General features: G+C 44.3%; 1 pseudogene; it reads left to right on the top strand.

Annotated features, from left to right (window-relative positions):
• The first annotated feature begins 7,678 nt into the window (after positions 1–7,678).
• On the top strand, positions 7,679–9,240 carry LOC106675570 (sulfide:quinone oxidoreductase, mitochondrial pseudogene; annotated as a pseudogene).
• Positions 9,241–15,778: the final 6,538 nt, after the last annotated feature.

Genomic DNA, 15,778 nt, shown 5'->3' with positions numbered 1-15,778 from the left:
GAGCAGCAGGGGGTAATGGGGGACAGATGGGCAGATGATAGATGTAACTAGGGGAGCATAAATTAATACATATAGTATATGTATGCGGCTATTGAGCTGCAGGTTTTCAACCTCTGCCCTAAACACACAGGCAAGAGAACACAGGAGTGGCTTTGGGACCACTCTGTGAATGTTCCTGAATGGCCCAGCCAGAACCCATACATGAACCTGACTGAACATCTCTGGAGATTTCAAGCCAAAATAAAAAAATGACATTTAAAAAAACATTATAAACAAATTTTAATGTATTTAAATATTAGCCGCCTAGTTTTATCTTTTCCACCAATTACAGGCCCTGAAATGTGCTTCATACGTTTTTTGCTCACTACTGACTTTGTGGCTTTAAATATATTAAATATATATCTCCACCTGCTGATAATACAAGTTGGTGATTTAGGTGTGATTACACCTAACTCACTTTTACAGTCCAAAGGGCAACTTTGGAAGTCATTCCATTTTGTACTACCACATAGGCTTCATGTTACCTGGCTCAGTTCTAAAACCAAAGTCTTCTAGTAGTTAAAGTAATTCAGAAATACAAATACAAATACTAGTTGCAATGCTGTGTTAAAAGCAGCCACAATAGACAGGAAAACTTGGTAAAAGTTGAATGAAGATGGAAAACCACCAACTTTGATGTAATGCCTTTGCACTGCACCACATTCACAATAATATGGAGACATAAAAAACATGTTTGATTTCACAGTAAAATGAATCAGTTATCAAAGTGAGTCTTGGGTCACTATTGAGCCACAGCTTCATTGTTCTGGTTTAAGGTTATAGCTTTATTTTAAGACACAGGTGGCAGCTGATTAATTTAGACAATAAATAACAGAACAATTGGTGGTAAACTTCATTTAATAAGTAAAAATATATTCTTACTTTAGTATATGAAATCTAATTAGAGTAAAAATGCTTGGTGGTTGATATCAGTGGGGAGGTTCAGTGTTTCTGAAATCTTGGTGATGGTTCTTTACAAAAGGAAGATCCTGAGACTGAGATGAGGGACAGTCTTCAGGAAATGAGGCTTGCTGTGTATATTTTTGGAAATTAGTGTTCTTCAGCTTTCTCTTTGAAGGCCAATTGTCATGGAGACAAAACAGAAAAACAAGCTTATAATGGAATCAGAGTTTCCCAAAGCGAGGTCTATTGATAGCTCACTCCGAGTGGAAAACTGACATATCTGGGATGAACACTAGTTCATCCCAAATCTAGCGCTATGTTTTCCTTTCCTCAACCTTTCATCTCAGACCCCTGCTTGCCTCATGTTTTTACATAACTGCAGAGCTCTGCGCTTCTCTTAAACATCATCAGATTCAGATTGCACGGTAGTTACTGAATCTATTTGTGGCAATATAAACTGTATTTTGCTCCTAAGCAGCACACAATGGTTTGTTTATAGAGCACAGTTGCGTCACAGTAATTGAGATCCTAGTGAGAGCATTTTGAGCTGATGAAGCACTACAAGAGGCTGATAAATGACAGACCCTGGGTGTGCAGTCAAAAGTGAAAACTAGCACTGTGTCTTTGATAGAAACGTAAGATTTTCCAGAGAAATTCAAGGTTCCTTTTTCATGCTCCGGTCTCTCTTGATGACTGTGGGCTCAGCAAATATGTCTTTTACTAATAGAACATTATAGCGCTTTTTTATAGTTTCCTATTTGCCATTAAGGTGTCTCTGCTTTTAGATTTGTAGCTACACAGTCAGCCTATTTAAATGAAATATAACTGACCTTGCTTCCTCTGGAAATCAGACTTAAAAACATGTCGCGTTAATGATCAATGATTTCTTTTACTGGTGTAATGTAGCTGAGGAAATTTACTCAAGCATTCCACATTTGTCAGTTTTATTTATATAGCCCAATATAGCAACTTACACATTTGGTTCACAAGGTTTACAGCACATGACATCCTGTGTCCTTAAACTCATGGGGACAGATTTATGACTGCACTTACAAAAAGTTGGAACCCTGTTGGGCTATGTCAAATCCGTCCATCCATCCATCCATCCATCCATCTTCTTCCGCTTATCCAGGGCCGGGTCACGGGGGGAGCAGCCTATGCAGAGAAGCCCAGACCTCCCTCTCCCAGCCACCTCCTCCAGCTTGTCCTGGGGAACACCAAGGCATTCCCAGGCCAGCCGAGAGATATAATCTCTTCAGTGTGTCCTGGGTCTGCCGGTGGGACATACCCAGAACACCTCACCCAGGAGGCACCCAGGAAGCATCATCTGAACAATAGACTGGACTGGACTCATAACTCAGACGCCCTCTACAGGAAAGGGCAGAGCAGGCTGTACCTGCTGCGGAGACTCAGGTCGTTTGGAGTGGAGGGCCCACTCCTGAAGAAATTCTATGACTCTGTTGTGGCTTCTGCTATCTTTTATGGCGTGGTCTGCTGGGGCGGCAGCATCTCTGCTGGGGACAGGAAGAGACTGAACAGGGTGAGCCGAAGGGCCAGCTCTGTTCTAGGATGCCCTCTGGACCCAGTGGAGGTGGTGAGTGACAGGAGAACGGCGGCTAAGCTGTCATCCCTGATGGACAACATCTCCCACCCCATGCAGCAGACTGTGACAGCACTGAGCAGCTCCTTCAGTGGGAGACTGCGGCACCCACGGTGTGGGACGGAGAGATTTCGCAGGTCTTTCCTCCCCACTGCTGTCAGACTCCATAATAAAGACTTTAACTGATCAAGCACACACATCCATACATATGCAATAATACTAAGTGCAATAATCCTTTCTGTCATCGTTGTATTTTTACTCAGTTGTATATAGTATTTGTATTTGTATTCTATTTTTATCTTATTGTATATTTATTTTATTTTATTCTACTGTATATAGTATTTTTATTTTATTCTATTCTGTACAGTTGTGTACTGTATTTATTCTTATTGTATTCTAATTTTTGCCTCATAACTTTTGCACTGTCCACTTCCTGCTGTGACAAAACAAATTTCCCACGTGTGGGACTAATAAAGGTTATCTTATCTTATCTTATCTTATCTTATCTTATCTTATCTTATCCTTGTCAGATGCCCGAACCACCTCAGCTGGCTCCTTTTAATGTGGAGGAGCAGTGGCTCTACTCTGAGCCCCTCCTGGATGGCTGAACTTCTCACCCTATATCTAAGGGAGCGGCCAGGAAGTCTATTTATGTCAAATGTACTGTACATTAAAAAGAAAAAAAAAGAATGTAATGATTTCCAAAACGTAACCTCCTAAGACATGAACTCTTTCATGGCGTGCATTTATATTTCTCTTTGCTATTTGGGCTGATTGGGACCTGATGAATGTAACAACAAAGAATTGCCTGATTTTTATTTTTTACCTGATTTTTGTTTCTGAGAAAAATGAGATCCACATATGAGCACATTCGGTTTAAATTTCGATAGAGCAGTGGCAGTATACTGTCCTCGTAAGTGGATATCAGGCCCTTGTAGAGCAAAATTTAGTATTTTGGTCTAGACAACCCAAAAAGTGATGTCCACATATGTGGACGCCAGGTCCTAGGAGATTAATAGAACACTGAAAACACACCAAATATTTGAAGTGAACGCCCCCCAAAAATACAATTTTAAGAGAAATATTAGCTTATTCTGAATGTAATGGCAGAAACATGTCTTAAAAAAAAATTGGCCCTGGCATTTTTGGCATTTTTGGTTTAATTTCTAATTATTTCAAATTATTTTCCTCCATCTATCTTCTTACCATATAAATTACAATTTCCTCCATTTCTGCCTAGCCACTCTGTTTTGGGGGCTGTTGTCCCTCCTCCTGCAGTTTTTCAAAGCTAATGCTACTAACAGGAGCCTTCTGTAACTGCCCGAACTTACAAGTTGCTGCTGGTACTACTGTTGACTGTGAAGCAGCCAAGGCAGCTAGCATGTCAATTAATTTGACACATTTTGCTGCATCATTTCTAGGTTCTTTCTTTCCTTTTAGCTTTTTGCTGCACCTTTGTGCTTTTATTTGTCCATATTGCCAACCACTTGAGTCCAGAGGGAAGGTAGGGGAGGGCCCGGTTGCGTTAGGAGATTTGATTGGACAATCCAGTGTTGATAATGAAAACGAACAAATGGGCTTCTGTTGGTGTTTGTATGGTCAGTGTGCAGTGGCCCTTCAACCTGTATAATAATAGAAGGAATGCTATCCCAATCTTGTCTGATACAAGTGTCTATCTACTCAACAGTTGGGGGTCTTGACTGTGTCTTATTAAGCCGGACTGTAGTTATCGTGAGTTATGTTCTAAAACTAACCCGCGATAAGTGAAATCCGCGAAGTAGCCAACTTTATTTTTTACAATTATTATAGATGCTTTAAGGCTGTAAAACCCCTCACTACACACTTTATAGACTTTTCTCAGACAGGCACGAACATTTTCACACTTTTCTCTCTTGTTAAACACTCTCAAAATTCAAACCTTCGTAGAAAAATAAGTCCAGTATTATGGAATGAAACCAAAGATGAAACCCTGTTTTCAGGTCCACAACATGGGAATAGAGCAGCTGCCAGAGAATTCAACATTAATGAATCAATGGTACAGAAGTGGAGGAAGCAAGAAGAATGAGTTGAGTAAAGTCTGACTTATCTGACTGTTTTGTTTCGCTTAATGTACCTTATAATCTGAAAAATACAGTAACTTCTACCTTCCGTTAGCATGTCCAGAAGTCCAACTTTGTGGGCTATGGTTAGCATCTTCCTCTGCCTTTTGGGTGCTACAGCAGGTGCCTTTAACGGTGCAAAATGCTTTGTCGACATTGTTGTCTTTGTTGGGGAGAAAACTTACAAACATACAGTACACTTCAGAGTCACACTGTAGTGATCGAAGATCAAGATAAATTTGACAAGCTCAACACATTCTCCACTGTACAGGAGACACGGCACGGAAGAGATTGATTGACAATGGTCTACAGCCGATCACGACGCAGAACACAATGTGCTGTAAAAAAACAAAACAAAGCATGCAAAATTGCATAAAACTGCAGAAACAACAAAACAAAAACAGTGCAACACCAGACAGAACAGAATGATACAGACACAAGACAGTGCAGATACAACAATGCAATAGAAAAGTGCAACAGTGACAGCTGGTTGTGCAAAAACACTGACCATTGTGCAAAAGGTAACTTGATGTATGAAGGTGTGTGTGTGTCAGTCCAGCCAGAGTCCTTTTCATCAACTTTAGCTCAGCTTTTAACACGATCATTCCACAGCAGTTGGTGGACAAGCTGATGGTATTCGGCGTGAACCCGGCAACCTGCAACTGGGTTTTCAGCTTCCTGACAAAGCGGCAATAGACAGTCAAGGTGGGCAGCCACACATCAAAGACCATCTTAGAGAGCAGAGGCTCTCCTCAGGGGTGTGTCCTGACACAACTGTGGTTGGTCTCATCACTGACAACGACGAGTCTGCCTATAGAATGGAAGTGGAGCAGCTTGAAGTGTGGTGTAGACCCCACAATCTCTCCATCAATGTGGACAAAACAAAAGAGATGGTGATCGATTTCAGGAAGGCTGGCAGAGATCACCACACTGACCTCACCATAGATGGTACTGCTGTGGAGAGGGTCAGCAGTGTTAAGTTCCTGAGTGTACACTTTGCTGATGACCTGTCCTTCTCCATTAACACCACACCAGTTGTCAAAAAGCACAAAAGTCTCCACTCCCTAAGGAGACTCAGAAAAGCAGCACTCTCCACACTTCACCTCACAACTTTTTACAGAGGCATCATCGAAAATATCCTGACACAAAGTTTTACATCTTGGTTTGGCAGCTGCAAGTCCTATGAGAAGCGTCAACTCAGTAGGATTGTTAAGAAGATTGCCCCCCCCATCGCATCTCTCTACACACAGCGCTGCATATGCAGAGCTATCTACATCATCAGAGACCCCCACCACCGCTCGCATGACCTGTTCTCCCTTCTGCCATCTGGCAAGAGGTACAGGAGCATCAGCTGCAGAACCACCAGGATGCTGGAAGGGTTCTTTGCACAAGCCGTGAGACTGATAAACAGACTGTGACCCATCCCCACCCACACAGCTATTCACACAGCTACACTGTGAGGTCCACAAACGGACTGTAATGCCCCCTACCTACACACACACACACACATACAATACACTCCCCAGATGCATACACTACCTAATTTAACCATCCCCTTCTGTGAAAGGACTGCTGCTGTCTACCCGAATGAATGTGACTTGAGTTTGTTTTAGAACTTAGATTTTATGTTATTTATCCATAACTATTGTTGCAATTCATTACTGCCTTTTTACTGCTCTTTTTAAACTTATTCTTTTTAGACTGTATTGTTTATTGCACTGTAGAGGCCGGTGAGAAACAGTATTTCGTTTCAGGCTGGATAACACCATACGAAATGACAATAAACTTCTTCAGTCTTGAGTGTTCAGGAGTCTGACATCTTGGGATAAGAAACTGTTGTGCAGTCTTGCAGTGCCGAATGCTTCGGTACCTCTTGTCAGAAGGCAGCATGGTAAAAAGTTTGTGTGAGAGGTGCATGGGATCCTCCACAATGCTGGTGGCTTTGCAGATGCAGCGGGTACGATAGGTGGGCACAATAGGCAGTTCTTACTATCCGTTGCAGGGTATCGCAATCCGATATGGTGCAGTTACCATACCAGACAGTGATGCAGCTGCTCAGGACACTCTCGATAGTCCACCTGTATAAGGTGGTGAGAATGGATGGTGGGAGATGGGTTTTCCTCAGCTTCCGCAGGAAGTAGAAGCGCTGCTGGGCCTTCTTGGTTATGGAGCTGGTGTTGAGGAACCAGGAGAGGTTCTCTGCCAGGTGAACACCAAGGAATTTGGTGCTCTTGACAACCTCCACAGAGGCTCCATCAATGTTAAATGGACAGTGATCTCTCCATGCTCTCCTGAATTCGACAATCATCTCTTTTGTTTTGTCCACTTTCAGAGACACCTTGTTGACTCTACAGCAGTCTGTTAGCTGTTGCACCTCGTCTCTGTACGCTAACTCATCGCTTTTGCAATCATGTTATCGGCAAACTTGATGATATGGTTTGAACTGTGCATTGCTGCACAGTCACGAGTCAACAGAGGCTGAGCACACAGCCCTGAGGAGCTCCAGTGCTCAGTGTGGTGGTGTTGGATATGCTGTTACCGATCTGGACTGAGTCGATATTTATACCAGTGCTGACTCCTCCTCCTCGCTAGATCGTCTGCTATCCAGAATCAGTTCTAGGCTCTCTCATGTTTTGGAATCGTTTTTTGTATTGTTACCAGTGTTGGGGAATAACGGAATACATGTACCGGCGTAACATATTTAAAATACAAAATATCAGTAATTGTATTCCGTTACAGTTACCGTTTAAAAAGGTGGTATTTAGAATGCAGTTACTTTGTTGAAATAAAGGGATTACACGGCGGTCTTTTCCTGTTTCATATGCTAGGCTGTCCCATCTTTTTTTGGTAATTCCACGCTGGTGGAAATCCAAACAAAACGCGCATTAAGAGGCTCTAATGCCTGTGCCTCAATCTCATGGTCCATGTCACCTCTACTTGCAGCCCGCATAATGACGTGACGAAATATTTTTTTTAAATTATTGTTCAAAAATTAATTAATATGAAGGCTAAGAGCATTCCGCCTAAACGGACATTAACACGCGAGGTTGACAGCACTCCTGCTGAGACACAGGATGGATGCACTGCGTCATCTCAAGCAGTGCCACCCGAGGGGCATTGCTATCTCTCAGTTTCACACAAGCAGCCCTGCCTCTGCCAAACAGCATTACAAATTGCTTGTGCTGGGAGGACGAACTGGCGGTATCGTAATGAGCTCCCGGATGAAGAGGCTGGTGGGAGCAGAGAATGTAGCTGTGGTGGAGCCCAGCGAGATCCACTACTATCAGCCAATATGGACCCTGGTTGGTGCTGGTGCAAAGACTGTAGCGTCCTCAAGCCGTCCCACTGCGAGTCTTATGCCATCTGGAGTGAAATGGGTGAAATCTAAGGTTGAGGAAATTAACCCAGAGACAAATACTGTACGCACAGATGACGGGACTGAAATCTCATATGAATATTTGATTGTGGCGCTTGGTTTAGAGCTCCATTATGAGAAGATCAAAGGACTCCCAGAGGGGTTTGAGCACCCAAAAATTGGCTCTAACTACTCTGTCCAAACTGTGGAGAAGACGTGGAAAGCATTGCAGGATTTCAAAGAGGGCAATGCTGTGTTCAATTTCCCAAATACTCCTGTGAAATGTGCTGGAGCGCCACAAAAGATCATGTACCTGTCAGACGCCTACCTCAGGAAGACGGGCAAAAGAGCAAAAGCCAATGTGATCTATAACACATCATTGCCTGTGATCTTTGGGGTAAAGAAATACGCTGACTCACTGTGGGAGATTGTGAAAAAGCGTGACCTACAGATTAACCTGAGGCACAACCTGATTGAAGTGCGCGCAGATAAGCAAGAAGCTGTGTTTGAAAATCTTGGCAAACCAGGGGAAACCAAAGTTATCGAGTATGAAATGCTTCATGTTACACCGCCAATGGGACCCAGCTCGGTGATTAAAGGCAGTCCGCTGGCCAACGAGATCGGCTGGTTGGATCTGAACAAAGAAACTCTCCAACATACCAAGTATCCAAACGTGTTTGGGATCGGAGACTGCACCAACCTTCCCACATCCAAAACCGGAGCAGCTGTCACGGCACAGTCTGCCGTCTTGAGTCGAACTATCAGCAAAATATTGAAAAAAGAAAAACCAGATAAGAAGTATGATGGGTATACTTCACATGTCCCTTGGTCACAAGCTACAACACAGTAATCCTGGCAGAGTTCGACTACAACGGACAACCGCTGGAAACGTTCCCCTTCAACCAAGCCAAGGAGAGGCAATTAATGTACCACATGAAAGCAGATGTGATGCCTCACCTCTATTGGCATGGGCTTCTTAGGGGGCTGTGGGGCGGACCGGGACCTTACAGGAAAATCATGCATCTTGGGATGAAATGAAACCTCATCTTCAGTTTGAATCTGAAAGGAAATTCATTGTGTAATCATCTACCCAAGGGTGCACACGCATATGGATAAAGGAGTAATGTGAATGTTTTGAACATCATGATTAATCGGTCTCACAGAAAAGCTCATTTAAGTAGCGTTTTTGATATTACTGTGGAATTAAACGACTGGAATGATGGAGTGGGTCTAAACTGCTCATAGATCAGCTGTTTTTGTTTTTTTTTTTTGTTTTTTTTGGTTTATTGGTACTTTTGACAGCCCAATGAATGGCCGGTCGAGATGCTTTCATAAGCCAGAGATGGGGCTTTTATAGGGACAGAGAACAAAAGTTTGTAGAACACTCTTACTCCACACCTCTGGTGTTTTTTGTTGTTGTTTTGTTTTTTTCAGTTATAGTTGGTCGGCATTGGCAAAATTTATATAGTGACATTAAAAAACCAACTCTAAATTCAGATTATTTCAGGGTAGCCTTTAAGCACAGCATATAAATATTACTCTTTCCCAGATTGCTACATTTAAAACCATGCACATGTGTACAGTTTAGTCATTGTGCGTGAGATGTGTTCAAGTCTTTGGCTTTATTTAGAGTTTTAAACTAATCAAGCTACCACACATTGTGTAGGATTTGCCATTTGGGGTGTTTAAACATTAACATGCAGGCTACAACAAGTGCTTTTTCTTGCATTTAGACGTCAGTGTCTGAAGTAGAGTTTTGTACATGATGATTTTTTTTTAAATTTTTTTTTATTAGTCCTCAACTGAGGCGAAAACATCTTGGTGGCTGTACAGTCAACGCTAGCTTCATTGTATTAAAACAAAACAAAAAAAATCCTATAATCATTAAAATGACTGAAGCTTATGAAACCTCAAAAAAAAAAAAAATTAATATGAAGGCAATAGGCAGAGTGTTACAGGCATCGCCCTAAAGAATGTAGCCTCATGGGCAGTGTAGTCCAGTTTTAAGTAAGCTATTAAGACTCGACTGTACACTGTGTTCGTGTTTTTCTCCGAAACAATAAATTCCGTTGGAGCAGCCTTTCAAAGTCTCTCTCTGTCTCTTGCTAGCAAAGTTGACCCAGACAACAAAGTAAAGCTAGTTTTCAGCTACGAGCCCAACACGGAACCGACGTATTAGGAGCCGCGGACCTGTTTTATATACGCGTGAAACAGTTTTCTATACGAGGTCGCTGCAAAAAGTGCAGCCTTATCTAATGTCCACCCTACTGTTACTCATTTTTTATTAAGATTTAAAAATCTAATTGCTATTGGTATCTTTCAGTAGTAGTAATAAATCACACAGCAATAGTACATTCATGTAGTTGTAAAACGCATAATCTTCAGTCAATTCCACGGACCACTCTAACCTGCTGCTTGCAGTAATCAACAGCCTGCTCGCCTTTCCCCTACTCACACACATTTATGTCTGTATGCAAATATATGTATGTATATATACATATATTAGTGCTATCAGCGTTAATCTTGTTAAAATGACATTAACGCCATAAACGCATTAACGCGGCAAATCTCCGTTAGCGAGTTAACATGGATTGCCCCGTGCAAGGGCTGCATAGCTTTAACGCATCAGCGCAGTTAGCTCGTTAACGCAGCCCCTCTCACGGGGGCTGCATTAAAGAGCTAATGCGGTTATGGTGTTAACATCATTTTAATGAGATTAACGCTGACAGCACTAATGTTTTATATATATATATAATTCCCCTCACGCCCCTGGTGGTCTTCATCCTTCAAGCTTGGGTCCTCTACCAGGAGCCTGGGAGCTTGAGGGTCCTGCGCAGTATCTTAGCTGTTCCTAGGACTGCGCTCTTCTGGACAGAGATCTCCGATGTTGTTCCTGGGATCTGCTGGAGCCACTTGCCTAGTTTGGGAGTCACCGCACCTAGTGCTCCGATTACCACTGGGACCACTGTTACCTTCCCCCTCCACATTTTCTTGAGCTCTTCTCTGAGCCCTTGGTATTTCTCGAGCTTCTCGTGTTCCTTCTTCCTGATGTTGCTGTCATTGCAAACTGCTACATCGATCACTACGGCCGTCTTCTTCTGTTTGTCTACCACCACTATGTCCGGTTGGTTAGCCACCACCATTTTGTCTGTCTGTATCTGGAAGTCCCACAGGATCTTAGCTCGGTCATTTTCCACCACCCTTGTTCAAATGCACAGATGTTCCTGTATACTAAGCTGGCCACTTGACTATGGCGTTCCATGTATGCCCTGCCTGCTAGCATCTTACACCCTGCTGTTATGTGCTGGATTGTCTCAGGGGCAACTTTACACAACCTGTACCTGGGGTCTTGCCTGGTGTGATAGAACCCAGCCTCTATGGATCTTGTGCTCAGAGCTTGTTCTTGTGCTGCCATGATTCGTGCCTCTGTGCTGGCTTTCAGTCCGGCTTTGTCCAGCCACTGGTAGGATTTCTGGATATCAGTCACCTCTGCTATCTGCCGGTGGTACATACCGTGCAGGGGCCTGTCATTCCATGATGGTATCACCTCTTCCTCCTCATTCTTGGGTTTCCGCTGCCTGAGGTATTCACTGAGCACGCGGTCAGTTGGGGCCATCTTACTGATGCATTTGCGGATGTTTGTTGTCTAATCCTGGACTGTGGTGCTGACACTCACCAGTCCCCGGCCTCCTTCCTTCCGCTTAGCATACAGCCTCAGGGTGCTGGACTTGGGGTGAAACCCTCCATGCATGGTCAGGAGCTTTCTTGTCTTTATGTCAGTGGCTTCTATCTCCTCCTTTGGCCAACTTATTATCCCAGCAGGGTACCTGATCACGGGCAGGGCGTAGGTGTTGATAGCCCGGATCTTGTTCTTACCATTCAGCTGACTCCTCAGAACTTGCCTGACCCTCTGCAGGTACTTGGTGGTTGCAGCTTTTCCAGCAACCTCTTCATGGTTCCCATTTGCCTGTGGGATCCCCAGGTACTTGTAACTGTCCTCTATGTCTGCAATGTTGCCTTCTGCTAGTTCGATCCCCTCCGTTCTGACTACCTTCGCTCTCTTTGTTACCATCCGACTACATTCATCCAGTCCGAATGACATACCGATGTCATTGCTGTAAATCCTGGTGGTGTGGATCAGTGAATCGATGTCTCATTCACTCTTGGCATACAGCTTGATGTCATCCATGTACAGGAGGTGGCTCACAACTGCTCCATTCCGTAGTCGGTATCTGTAGGCAGTCTTGTCAATGATTTCACTGAGGGGGTTCAGGCCTATGCAGAACAGCAGTGGGGACAGAGCATCTCCATGGTAGATTCCGCACTTGATGGTTATTTGTGCTATGGGCTTGAAGTTGGCCTCTAGTGTTGTACGCCACATCCCCATTGAGTTCCTGATGAAGGCTCTTAGGGTGACAGAGTTAAGGACTGAGCTGATAACTGAACAGGCAATGGAGCAAGAAACTGAGGTGGTAACAGAATGGATGACTGAGCAGGTAATAGAGCTGACAACTGAGCTAGAGACTGAGCTGGTGACAAAACAGGAAACTGAGCTAATAACTGCGCTATGGACAAAAGTACAAGTTGTAGTGGTGGTTGTGATGATGGTTGTAGTGATGGTGGATCATCAGGTAGCTGAACTTGTGACTGAGCAGGTGACTGACTCTTGGCTGCTCTCCTCCGGAGAACAAGAACGGGTACTGGGCCTGGCCAAACACCAGCCATCCCCACCCGAGGAACAGATACGGGTGCAGGGACGAGCTGGGCCTGCTCCCGCCCGAGGAACTGAGATGAGTGCAGGAGTCGACAGGGTCACAGTCGCCCTCATCTGGGGAACCGGAACAGGCACAGGCAATGACTGGGCGTCTGCCATCCCCACCTGAGGAGCAGGTACGGGTGCAGGGACAAATGGAGCCTCAATTAACCTGGGAACTGAAGCAGGGACCAGCTGGACGTCAGCCACCCTCACCCAAGGAACTGATACGGGTACAAGGGAAAGCTGGGCCCAAGCTGCCCTGGGAACAGGAACAGGAGGTGGAGAGCGGAGCTCAGGAGCAGTAACAGTCACTGGGTAAACTAGGTTAATGGTGCCAAACACAGTTCCAGCAAACAGAGACTTATGGCAGGCTGGTTTTAGCAACTCTGCTGTTATTAAGCTGTCCACGTTAGAATTAGCAGTCTTTGAAAAAGTCTGGGTCTTTAACTCTCAGCTCAGGAGGAGCGACTACAGAAGCAGGTGTATTTTGACATGCCGTCTCAGAATAAAGTGGCTGGTGGGCTGCACAGTCCAGGGTGTAACAATACCAACAACAGTCTCTTGAGGTGTAACCTCAGTGTTAACAGGGACTGACACACAAACATGGCGAGCTGGTTTACGTATAAATGGCTGTGAAACACAAAACTCAACCTGATCCATTAGTGCTGGGCCACTAAGTCCAAACATTTTAGCTATTTTAACTATGGCAGGTGGCACTCTGTTGCCATTTACATTTACCAGCTGAGGCGCAGCACAGTCCAAGGTTTGAGTGACAGTCCTATAGGAAACAACACAAAAAGTAATTTCATGAGGAGCTTCCTGAACAGTCTTTGCAGAGACTGAGCTAAATGCCTGGTACACAGAGTTCAAATGGTCAGACCGTGGAACACAAAACTTATTTGGTTACTGTCATAGATTTCTGGTGACAGAGCAGGTGAGCAGGTAAGACAGTCACAATGAGTAGCTGCATGGCTAATTGTCTTTATATTACCAGGTTTAGGCAGAATAGAAGAATCACTTGCTTGCTTATTAACACTGGATTTACTCAGAGGAACAACAGGTACAGAAACAGATGCTACTGAGTTAACTGCTTCAAAATCCTGAAACTTTAAATCTGCAGAGTCACAATCTACGGATTCAGGCTTAACAAAGTCTACAGAGGGAAGCTCAGTCTTACTCACAGAGGATGTAATGTCAGGAAGCCTGGGAGCTGAATGCTTGAGCGGAACGTGAGAAACACAATCACTCTCACCAAAGGAAGAAAGCTGCTCCGCTTGCTTTGGATCGCCGGTGGCGTGAATGCCGTTTTCTCTGGGAAGGGGGAGGAGACGAGCCAGGCCGCGAATCCTCCAGCGGACTGGGCTGAACATCCTCTGGCTCTTCATACTGGAGAGGCAGCTCTGGGTGGACGTGTACAGTGGGAACGAGGAAGTCCTGGATGAGGGGGTGTAGCGCGCCGAATAGTCAGGGGAGTCCGGAAACCATCCTCTGTAAACGGGTAGCTAACACCTCCTGGTACTCCGAGAACAGCAGCACTACCCATTCTTGGCAAAGATACTCCACCGACTACAAAACTAAACTGGGAAAAACTTATTATAATGTGCACCAGGAGACACAGGGAGAATCACACACAGCTATGAGGGAGAACGTGACACAGAACTGAGGGAGACGCGGACATAAATACACTGAGGGTTAACAAGGGAAGTGGGAGCACACGGAGACAGGGCAGGAGCAAACACAACATGACGCATACTGATGGGAGACTGTCAAAGTAAAACAGGAAGTACACAGAGGCGCAGACAGGAGGGGAGGAGAGAACACGGGGTGAGCACAGACATAACGGGCTGGGGAAAACATGTAATAAAACACAAGGAGGAGAAACGAGGCATGGGAACTCAGATACGTGGAGGAGGACACGGGGTAAAGACATGAGGGGAATTCTAATAAACTAAACTGAACAACCTAGGAACAAAATACAAAAACACAAGAAAACTAAGAACACTGGGTCAATATGACCCAGGACCATGATAACAAGAATTCTTTCAGGTACTTGAATCTCAGACAGAGCTTGGAAGGCCTCTATGACTTATTTACTCAGGATAGCTATCAATTTGGCACCCTCAATCCTTTTTACAGCAACAGAAATCTACTCAAAAGATACGCATTTTTGTGAATTTGATATATATATATATATATATATTTGATAAATATGACAAGTGTGTGTTTGGATTTATTTGCAGTGTAGTTTGTGTATAACTCGAGCCATCTGCTAATGTATATACATAGCTAGCAGCCACCTGGGTTTTATTTGTCATGAAGCAGAACGGCAGAAGTAGGACTCAGGGATGGACTCTCTTCAGTAATAATAGATCAAGTAATTTGCACAACTAAAGTCCAACACACAGTCCACAGTAGTGATGACCCCCCCCCCCCCCCCCCCTCACTAGTACTTGTGATTCTCCTCACTAAGTCTCTCCACAAAAACTCTCGGGCTCAGTTTGCTCACCACTCTCATGGAGGAATTTCTCCACAGGTATCTGCATACAGAATATAAGGGTTAGTGTTCCAACCAGGTTACAAAGCAAGTCAACAAGCAAGGAAGTCAGGGTTACACTAAGTGTGAGTAGTTCAACAATCCAGTGAAGACTAAAGCTTAGCCACTCCCTCAAGTAGTGACTTTGATGAGGACTCGGGTACAAGTGTGTGATGACCAGCAGGTGTCCAGAAACCAGAAGGTGGGACCTTGGCATGAGTCACACCAAGATAGGGCTGCTCAATTAATCGAATTTTAATCACGATTACGATCTGGGCTTTCAATGATCATTAAAAATGACTGAGCCGATTATTAGCCCCTCCCTCATTTATCCGCGACACCTTAAAGGCCGGTCCGTGAAAATATTGTCGGGCATAAACCGGTCCGTGGCGCAAAAAAGGTTGGAGACCGCTGATTAAGAGGACCCGAGGGAAGCTCGGAAAGCTAAGCAGAAGTTATTTGGAGAGTGACTGCCGTTGGTTGAAAAGAGAGT

The sequence above is a fragment of the Maylandia zebra genome, linkage group LG16 (assembly GCF_041146795.1).
Source record: "Maylandia zebra isolate NMK-2024a linkage group LG16, Mzebra_GT3a, whole genome shotgun sequence".
Taxonomy (NCBI): domain Eukaryota; kingdom Metazoa; phylum Chordata; class Actinopteri; order Cichliformes; family Cichlidae; genus Maylandia; species Maylandia zebra.
Note: the sequence above shows the minus strand (reverse complement) of the source record. Positions and strands in the feature narration are given on the sequence as shown.